At 43.2% G+C, this 11,064-nt stretch overlaps 1 protein-coding gene across 4 annotated transcripts in view; it reads left to right on the top strand.

Moving 5' to 3' along the window:
- The first annotated feature begins 2,292 nt into the window (after positions 1-2,292).
- KCNB2 (potassium voltage-gated channel subfamily B member 2) overlaps positions 2,293-11,064 on the top strand; it is a 1,207,953-nt gene continuing 1,199,181 nt past the window's right edge. For all 4 annotated transcript variants that reach the window (XM_078687150.1, XM_078687151.1, XM_078687152.1 and 1 more), the window contains exon 1: positions 2,293-2,521. The gene's annotated coding sequence lies outside the window, so the exon portion shown is untranslated. The remainder of the gene's footprint in view (positions 2,522-11,064) is intronic.

Genomic DNA, 11,064 nt, shown 5'->3' with positions numbered 1-11,064 from the left:
TCAACTCTAGTTCATCCTTAAGCCATAGTTCTTTGTGAATGTTCTCAGGACTGCAGTATAAAACTCATCTGTAATCCTCTCAATGATCAGAAAATCAAATCTGCATGTCGATGCAACATTCTTTAGAGCAGTGACGTATTATTCTAGTGATTCATTCTCATCCTTTTTGCGCTTACCAAAATTCTATATCTCCAATATTGTAGATATCCTAGGTAAAAAAATGTAAATCCAATTTTTTAACACAGGTGTCATATTCATATAGGCCCCTAAAAATCCATATCCAACTCAGGTGGATTCTCAAGAATCTCCTGACTCTTTGCCTTAAACTATGAATGACTAGAGCAACCTTCCTTTCAATGCCCATATTCGGACCACACATTTTATTTAGCATATGTCTCAAATACCTTCTTCCACTTGCCCCAACTCAAAGGTGATTCTCCAGGATTAATGCAAAAACAACAGTTGATGGACAGAATGCAGAACAATGTCATACATTCACCCCAGTACAGAGATCTGGGCCTAAATCCATAGTTTTTTTGCTCACCATGCTGTTCCAGTTTAAACCTAGCCATATGCAAATCAGTCTTGATCCTGTGCCCCATGGGAACAGTCCAGCCCAAACTGCCAAGCTAGGTCCTCCCTGGTCTGGAAACAAGTATTCTAGGAACGGTTCCGGGCTTTCACTACGCCACAGGAGTCAAGCTATCCTGGCTGATGACGGCTGATAGTCAGAAACCGGTCCTAGGGTGCTTGACTCCGGTCCAGGGAAGACAAGGCTTGGCAGTTTGGGCTGGACTGTTCCCATGAGACATAGGGTCATGACTGATATGCATATGAACTGGGGTTGCGTTGTGAGCAAAATAACTATGGATTAAACCCAGATCTGTGACTGGGGTGAATGTTTTCTCAATGTGCAACATTCCGTCCATCATCTTGTGTGTTTTGCTGTTCGCCCTATGTGGGAAGGGTATGCCCAGACGTGGGTCCCGTGCTCACTACGCCACTGGAGTCAAGCTATCTTGCCTGATGACGGCTGATAGCCAGAAACCGGTCCTAGGATGCTTGATTCCGGTCCAGGGAAGACATGGCTTGGCAGTTCGGGCTGGACTGTTCCCATGAGGCACAGGGCCATGACTGATATGCATATGGCCATGTCTAAACTGGGGTGGCGTGGCGAGCAAAATAATGATGGATTAAACCGAGATCTGTGACTGGGGTGAATGTTTTGCCAATGTGCAACATTCCGTCCATCATCTTGTGTGTTTTGCTGTTCGCCCTATTTGGGAAGGGTATGCCCAGACGTGGCTCCCGTGCTCACTACGCCACTGGAGTCAAGCTATCCTGGCTGATGACGGCTGATAGCCAGAAACTGGTCCTAGGATGCTTTATTCCAGTCCAGGGAAGACATGGCTTGGCAGTTCGGGCTGGACTGTTCCCATGAGGCACAGGGTCATGACTGATTTGCATATGGCCATGTCTGAACTGGGGTGGCATGGTGAGCAAAATAACGATGGATTAAACCCAGATCTGTGACTGGGGGTGAATTTTTTGTCAATGTGCAACATTCCATCCATCACCTTGTGTGTTTTGCTCTCCAGGATTACTCATAAAAAATGTAGGAGGTGTAATATTCAGCATGTTCCTCTCCAGACTGTCAAAACACCTGTATACGTTGGCTCAACTTACATATAACTCCGAGTTCAAATTTAAGATGGCTATATATCCAAAAAGCTTTAGGGTTAGTACTCAAACACACAAATTATGGCAGTACATCAAAATGAGAGCACAAAAGTGAGACCGTCACAGTTAAACAGAATGCTATGAAGAATATCAGTTTCCAAAAAAGAGGTGTGCCTATCACCGATAAGCAGTAGACTCCAAACCACAGTATCAGGCGCGAAAACAACACGCTTCCACTTAGAACAGCCTGCAGAAATGTTAGTTTAGAAAACCTTCAGCAGTCCTGCTTCTGTTCCAATGTAGCTACGAACTTTTGAAACAGGAGAGCGCCACCGCTTGAGCCCTTCGACCCTAGAGACACTGAAAGAGCTCCAAACACTTTCCGAGACACTTGTATGGTCTCGCCACCTGAATTCCTACCCGTAACTAAAAGTCCCTTGTCGCTATCAACTGCTCCTATATGACGCAATTGGAGCCTCACACGCGGCCCTTGTAAATGAAACGTTCTCCCCAGCAGGGAGTCCCACGTTGCTTTCCACTGCTCCCGGGTGACGTGATGTGGCCCGCCAACCGTGTCAATTACTACAGTTCTCCCCCGCCGCAGCATGAGCCTCCACAAAACAGCACACTCCTTTCCGATAGCGCCAGATGCCCTGTGAAACCACTGTACCCTCCCCTATCAAACAAAGAGAACTTAAAACCAGAGAGCTCACAATGAAACGCTCATCTTCAAATAATTTCAAAGCGTGTTGATGCGTCTTCCAACAACCACATGGATCCCATCCCAGCCTCGTCGTCAAATGTGAAGTTCAAGGAGCAAAAATGACAGCAATCAGTGCCAGTAAGTATCTTCATCAAGGGCCACATGTATTCCTTTCGATGCCTAAATACACAGCTCTTAACTAACCTATGGATTATCCAGCCCAGTTCATACCACAACATTCTGTTTATTGCATCCCTGGCCTCAAGGGAACACAAGACATCACAGCTGTCAAGTTTCCAGTTTGCTTATATGTGACATTCATGTATTTACTATGTGCATGTGTGACATCTCAGGATTTGTGTGGGACCCTCTGAGTGACAATATTTACATCCGTTAAAAAGTAATTACGCCCATGTAGTAGGGTTTGTTTCATACCTTCGCCTCTTTAGAGAAAAGTATTACTTTTTAAGGGGGCAAATGAGGGATATATTTGAAGGATGAAGGGCTATAGGTAGTTGAAAATCAGAGAGGCCATCCCATGGCCAAACCAGCCACCTCAGTGTCACATAGTGCATTGTAGGTGCAATGCATATGGGTACTCAACCAAGAGTTCCTAAGTGTATGGTGCACACTAAGTGAACTGAGAGGATTTTTTAAATTTCTCTGCGCATCTATTATGGCACTTGTTCCTATCTTAGACTGAAACACTGCCTAAAGAAGAGTCAACCTAGTGCTATGTGCTCTTGTTGTAACACTTATGGCCAAACATAGCCATGTGTAAAACAAACGAAACAACATTTGTGATGGTAGAAATATTTTAATGGGTTGCTTAACATGCATGTCAGCTGAGCGGCCAGAACCTCAACAGATGGCACACACCTATACGGTAGCTCCATGTGCCAATAAAGGGAAAATACAAGAATAGAAATCTAGATATTAAAATAGACTTTTCTGTAGGATAGACTGTTTGAAATAGCACAGGCGGTATCTCAGAGTGGTATATGCCGCATGGGGGGAGTTTGAGGAGATGCAGGGAGCACAGGTTGTGGAGATCTAATCAGTAAATCCTGAAAGCCATTAACTTCTAACAAAGAAAAGTCTGCATAAAGGAAGCTTGACTTTCTCAATATTACGCAATATGCATGCTTTCCCTGTAAAATCAAACGAATATGAAGCGCTGCCCAAGATAAAAACATTTTACTTTGTTTTTTAGACTGAAACATGGATTATCTTGTAGTAATAGAGGCAATGGAATTTTCTCATTTTCATACACATTTTAGTGGTTATTTCCAGTCGAGCTCAGGGCCCCACCGGAATCTACATTCAGCAGCAGGGCACTCTGCATCAAATGACCTGACATCTACTATGCAGTGTAGCAGTTGGAAGCATGCAACACTTTGATAATGAAAAGACATGGTTGGAGGCACCTGCAGATTGCTAAAATAGTCAAAGAATGCACAGACCTGTAGATAAATTCAAGTAGCCCGGAAGACCCGGTAACAACAAAGTCTTCCCCAAGAGGGTCAGACAATGGCCCCAAGAAGTTGGATGAGGCTTTAGCAACTCATACAATTGGTGGCCGCGTCACAAGTGTCCCGGCCGTTACACTGACATGAATACACTTTCTTAAATCGCAAGCATATCATGGAGGCCCAAGGAGCTAAATATTTTCGATCATAGGCACAGAGAAGTGCTCGCTGACATTTCCTACATCCTATGAATCTCAAGTAAATGCGGGAATGAAGCTCAAGAAGCACATAATGCATTATTTACATGTGTCAGTACGGTAATGCGTTAGCTTAACCTCTGATATGTGACACTTGATATAGCTGTATTAAGATTAAAGGGTGAGGTTTCAACCACCTCCTGATACGATAATAGATTTTTCGAAAGCTTCTGGGACCTTATCATTAAGAAAACACTCCAGCTCTGGCCCTCTGAGTAAGTGGGTCTCATTCAGACTGGCCCTATGCACCCAGGGAACAATCAGTCTGCACTGTTTGCAGTGCTGGAATTAACTTACTAGGGGCCTCATTTACCAGGTTTTGGCGCAGGGTCGCAAGGAATCTTGCGGCACAACTCTGCGTCAAAAGAAAAGGGCCGGAATGCGCCGTATTCCTGTCCTTTTCCCCTGCATTGGTGCACAATGGGCTGCCATGCCCTAAAGCATGGGTACTCACAAACTTTCTCTCGGGGGCCAAATTTACAGTGTGGTTTATGTCCGAGGGCCGCACCGGTGGGGCGGGGTCAGTGGGGGAGGGGGGCGGGGCTAGAGCAACAAAAAAACTGTGACAATGAGGTTGATCACAGGTCCCTGCAGCAGACGCCTTCGTCCACTGAGCCACCAGACCCGGCATAGACACCTCTCTCTCTCTCTCTCTCTCTCTCGTTCTTTCTCTCTCTCTCTCTCTGTGTCTCCCTCCCTCTCTCTCCCTCTGTCTCTCTGTCTCCATCTGTCTCACTCACTCTGACTGTCTCTCTCCCTCTCTCCCTCTGTCTCACTCACTCTGAATGTCTCACTCTCTCTCTCTCTGTCTCCCTCTCCATCTGGCTCCCTCTCCATCTCTGTTTCCCTCTCCCTCACTCTGTTTCCCTCTCCCTCACTCTGTTTCCCTCTTCCTCCTTCCCTCTGTCTCCCTCTCTCCTTCCCTTTCCCTCCTTCCCTCTGTCTCCCTCTCTCTCCTTCCCTTTCCCTCCTTCCCTCTGTCTCCCTCTCTCTCCGTCCTTCTCCCTCACTCTGGCTCCCTCACTCTGTCTTCCTCACTCTGTCTCCCTCACTCTGTCTCCCTCCCTCACTCTGGCGGGCTCCCTCACTCTGGCAGGCTCCCTCACTCTCCCTCACTCTCCTTCCCTCACTCTGCCTCCCTCACTCTCCCTCCCTCACTCTCCCTCCCTCACCCTCACTCTCTCTCCCTCACTCTCTTTCCCTCACTCTCCATCCCTCACTCTCCCTCTCCCTCACTCTCCCTCTCCCTCCCTCTCCTTCTTCCTCACTCTCCCTCTCCCTCATTCTCCCTCACTCTCCTTCCCTCACTCTCCCTCACTCTCCTTCCCTCACCCTCACTCTCCCTCCCTCTCTCCCTCTCCCTCACTCTCCTTCCCTCACTCTCCTTCCCTCACTCTCCTTCCCTCACTCTCCCTCCCTCACTCTCCCTCACCCTCACTCTCCCTTTCCCTTCATGTCTCTCTGCCTCCCTTTCCCTCCCTCCCTTTCTCTACCTCCCTCTGTCATCTCACCCTGCCTGTGTGTGCCCGGGCTAAGACAGCTTCTGGTCACACACAAACACACACAGCCTCACCCGAGCACTTCACAGGTCTTTAAAAGACCATTTGCGTGTTAATGGGGCTTTGTTCACCTCTTAGCCCCCTGCAGCCCCACTCTGACTATGGCGGAAATCGCCTGGCCCCCACAGAGCAACAGAGTCTTTGAGTCGCGCTGCCGCAGTGGTGTTTGCTGACACTCTGTAAAAAGAAAAATTAAAACACGGGTACATGTCTGCAAGGTCCGCGGGCCGCCAGGGAAGGCTTGCCGGGCCGCTGACGGCCCGCGGGCCGTACTATGAGTACCCGTGCACTAAAGCATGCCCCATTGCACCATGGTGCAAGGGATGATGCTTAGTAGGGGTGTTTGTGTAGGAAATCAAATGATACCTTCCTGCACAAAAACAATCACAAGTGGTGTTTTCCTCTTTCTATGTGTGCTGCAGAATAAAAAGAGGAAGAAACAAAGAAGGAAAAAAGGAGCAGGAATAAGGATATTTCTCCTCGTTGCGCCTCCCTAACGCCACCCCTGGGGTGGCATTAGAATCTGACACATTCCCAGGTTTACAATTCTTCGTAAATCTCGAATTATTCCATGGGTGTTGCGTAGGAACACCCACAGCAACACCCACGGAACGCGCCTTTCACACAGTTTTCTGCGTGAAAGGAGCACATCTTTACAAGGCCATGAAAAGCCACACAAAGTGGCTTTGCGTGGACTTGTATATATGCTGCGGGTATTGTGCCACCGGACCGTAAAAAAAGTGCGGCTCCGGCGGCGCAAAAGTACCATTAGGGGCCTCGTAAATTATGTCCTAAATTCATACCTACTTAAGAGTAACAAGGAAACAAGAAGCAGAACAGGATTGTACACCCACCATGAGGCCACACTTGTTTCCAACAATATTTTAGGATGATTTTAAAAAAGCCATGTAGCTGCAACTTTTCACTAGTCTTTGAATTTTTTGGGAGGAAATGCTGATTGAAATATACACGGGACGTTTGTGAGGAAAAGTGTTGCAGGGACACAAGGTACTGAGTTCCAGGAGTGCATTGCCTGTACACCGAAAATTTACACCTGTGGGGGGAGTAAAGTGGGTGGCCTATCTGTAATGGTTTCTAAGTGAAACATTTTTGCAAGAGAGAGGAATGGGATTTGTGACCAAATTGGCAGAGCTTGTGCCACAGAAGATGCCCGCTAGAGTTTTAAGTTCCTTGTTGAAAAGGGATAACGTGAGCACATGTATTTATTACTACCAGCTTCCTGTGCGGGGAAATGTTGTTCCTCAGGATGCCACTTGTATGGAGATGAGCGGGTAGCACTGTTTTTCTACTTGGAACTTCTTAACGCCTGATTTTTATTGGTGCTGCGCCCCTCCTTGCATGTTCTCTCAGCCGCTCCAGCCATTTTGAACGCGTTTCTTATCAGATGCTTGGCCGTTTTTTCATCTTTAACACTTTACCAGAACTCCTCATTTCCAAGTACCCAAGTGATATTCATATTTTGGTTCTTTCAGCTGCAGTGTATTTTTTTATGCTTTTCAGGTCAGACACTCGATGTCACTATTATCCTCATATGTTCAGGAATGCTTTGGGACTGTGAATCTACTCAAGCCTTGACCTAATATTTGTCTGTCCCTTCTTGGAGTTTAATCTATGACAATCATTAATTACTTCCTCACTTTCGGCTTGTTTATCAACTGACTTTGTACCCTCACTTGGATATCAATAGGTTAGTATTTCTGTGGTCTGGTTCCTGCCTTATTCGGTCAATATTCTGCTCTTTCTTCCGTATATGTTATGGGAAACAAGCACCTCAAGTTTTTGGTCAATTTCTAATGTATTGCACATAAAAGTCCGACTTCATTGTTCTGCGAATCCTCATTGTCAGATAATCTAACTTATTCTCAGGACAATATACCCTCTGCCATCCCGAAACATGTTTCTCCACCTAAGCCCCAGACTGCTACTTCTGCAAATAAAAGTCTCAAACATGATCCTCTTCTCCAGATAAATCATAATCGCTGATTTCTCAAGAAATTTTATTTGAGGAATGTAGAGCATTACGCCCTTATGTTAAAGGAACAAATAAACGTATTTGGAGTCTAGATGGCATGTGATCTCTTTTTGAACAAAGGGTTTCTGGGGTGGAACAAAGAGTGTTGAACAAAGGGTTTCTGGAGTGGAACATAGAGTGAGCGATATGCAGAATTAGACAACATTTCAGATATGGAAAAATATATCTTACTTAAGAAGCAAGCAAATGATTTAGAAGACTAGAACAGATATAAGAATCATGGCATTTATGGTCTTCCTGATGAGATTGAGAGCAAGGGTACTATATTGTTTTCTTGCCTCTTTCTTACCTGAAGTGCTAGAGCGTCCATTGTCCACCATTCTAAATATCCACAGAGCTCAAATACTAGGTCATAGGCATTCTCAAGAAACCTTTAATTCATGTTTTTTGTTATGATGAAAATCAGCTCAAATTGGGAGCTATGCTAATGATCTTTTATTTCCAACCCTGACACTTCTCTACCCGCCTTGTCAGATGTAGTTACTTTATTTTCATGTGTTTCTGGTTATAACATTTATCCAGAAAAGACCAAAATCCTTCTTCAAAACAAGTTCTGGACCAAACTCAATGAGTAAATCTAAACCTTCAAGAGATACAACTTAAAATATAATCTTTACTCTGTACTTGGAATCCTTAATTGTTATCTCGGTGGGTGTGCTTGTATTCTATTAAGATGGTGATTTCCCCATCTGTACTTTATGTTAGCTCTATGATGCCTTTCACTATCCCATGTCCATTTTTCAGAAAATAGACCCAATCCTTTCTCAATTTCTCTGGAGGGAAAAACCATTGAGAATGCCCTTGTTTGCACTTAAAAAGCATTAAACATGAGGGTGGTGTCAATTTTCCAGACTTTTGTTCATATCATAATGCATGTTGTCTCCGTCAGGCATCCTTGTGGTTGGAAAATCACCCTTCCTTTTTCTCTCTTCTCTGGCTTGATATAAAGAACTCTTTTATTCATGTTTTTTCTTTCAAAGAAATCAAATTCTTCCCTTCACAACTCTCGATCTTGTCTCTTACAAATTTCAAGCATACATGCAAGTGGTTGTGACCTTGTTTTCCTCTAACAAATGTCTGGTGTGCTGATTTCCTTAGTATATCTTTACGGAATAATACAGTTGTTTGAATTCATAATAGGACAATGTTTTGGAAACTGTGGAGAGATTGAGATATAGTAAGGCCCCATGACTTTTTTAAAGACTATATTCCTATCTCCGTCCCTCAATTTCAATTGAAATGTAGTTGTCAAATGTCATTTTATTCTCATTTCTACTCTTTGATCAATGTTATTTTTGATGTACTTACTGTGTTGCATTATGCTGAGGAAGTATCTCCAAATGACTCACCCTTCTTCCAATTTTAATGTCTCTTCACCAGGCCACACTCCTTTATAAATTAGTTTCTCTTTTAGTTCCCTTCAGGCTTAAAAAAAGAGAGAATTTTATTGGAAAGTGATCTAGGTCGGGTTTGGTCTATTCCTTTCTGGAATAAAATTCGGTGAAAGATTCACAAAACCTCCAGAACTGCAAACATGACTCATTTATTTTATGTTATTTCGTTTTATTTTCAAAGGATTCTAATGGTATTTGTTGCTCTTGCACTCACCCTAATATTCATTTACTTCATATGTTGTTTGGGTGTACTGACACTTTAGCTTTTTTGTACAACGGTGAGAAATAAATTAATTTAGTTTTTCAGACATCCTTCTCCTTCGTATATCTACAATTTTCCTTGGCAGTTAGTCCAATAATTGGATTCTACACTTCCCAAATAATAGATTTCTGGATCTTTTATTGGCTATTGCTTTTTAACAAATACCTACTAATTAGAAATGTTCTATAAATATCGCGTTCAAAGCCTGGTGGTATGCAGTTTTTAATAATCACTGACTTGACACAGCTGATATTGGTTCATCTATTTTTGATAAATTGTGGTCACCATTGAATATCTCAATAATTCAAGTAAACATTTCAAAGCATATTTATTTCACTTAATAAAAACCATAATATTTTACACAACTGGCTCATAAAAAAGTATGTGAAAGTACTGTTTTTGTTTTAAAAAAAGAATTTTCGGACAATTTCAATTTGTGCAACGCTCAAATACATATAAATTACTAATTCTGACATATTGAGATGATTATATTCATCTAGTCTTTTATAATCATTTTATCGAATCATTAAAATCCATTCATGTACATAATATGATGCAGTCATATCCGTGCAAGTCGCCTTTAGTCTTGAAGTAACTGAAATAAGTTAACATGTTTCTCTTACTCATAGAGCTTTTTCTGAAAACTTTGAACTACCTTGAACAATTTTATTATCTGCCATTTTTTAATTGATTATTCTTGTTAATTTTCATTTATTATACCTATGTACATAATTCTTTGATCTTCGGTATGCTGTTATGGTTCATACTCTTACTTGGAATGTATTTAATAATTAAGTTTATTGCTGACTCCCATTTCAATTCCCTTCTTTTTTGATCCACTTCCCGCCTCTCCTTCCCCTTTCCATTCCCATTTTTTACATACAAGAAACATTTGTAATGCTTTTCTTTGTACTCATTGCACCTAGATACCTCATCCCCATTTTCTTTTTTTTTTGGAAAACCTTTATTCATACCAAAGTGTACACAGCTATTCAGCCGAACATCCCGGGGGTACGGCAGCACATCATAAGTATAAACTTTGCGGCACACACAGACCAAAATAATAGGATACGTGAGGTTCAATTTTAAGTTTAGAATCAGGATGAACTCGAATAAAACGAATGGTTTTCCCCTATACAATAGAAGTATAGATAAAAAAAAGGGGGGGGGAGAAATCAGGTGCCAAATTTAGAACACTATCATCGGATGAGCGGGCCAAAGGAACGAATCCGAAACATTTAACAATGTCAATTAGAGTAACGTAGGATAGGCAGGCATACAATCACTATGTGCAACAATCAGGCGCCCGCTCATTGCTGCAATGAAACAGAGAGTGTTGAGGCACAGGCTACAGCATATTCTTGAGATCTCAAAGGGTAACCCAATTTACTGATTTCAAACCCAGAGGAAAGAAGTGAAAGGAAAGCAAGAAAAGCAAAAGAAAAAAAGGCCATAGAAATAAAAAATGGAAACAATAAAACCCTTCCCCCCAACCCCCCACCCTGCACCCCTGCGGATGGCTACGGCCTACCCCCCCTAGCAGCGTGCCTATCGCCCCGTAACAAAACCCGAAATATAGTAAGAGTGTAGAGTTAGAAAGGGAAGGAAAGAAAAATGAAAAGAAATAGGGAGGAGGAGAAGCTACCAGAATAACCGCCCCTGAATCTCCCCCACCGCCCGTCCGACA

Source organism: Lissotriton helveticus, chromosome 4_1, assembly GCF_964261635.1.
Source record: "Lissotriton helveticus chromosome 4_1, aLisHel1.1, whole genome shotgun sequence".
In the NCBI taxonomy this organism is placed as follows: Eukaryota; Metazoa; Chordata; class Amphibia; order Caudata; family Salamandridae; genus Lissotriton; species Lissotriton helveticus.
This window is presented reverse-complemented; position numbering and strand designations above follow the sequence as displayed.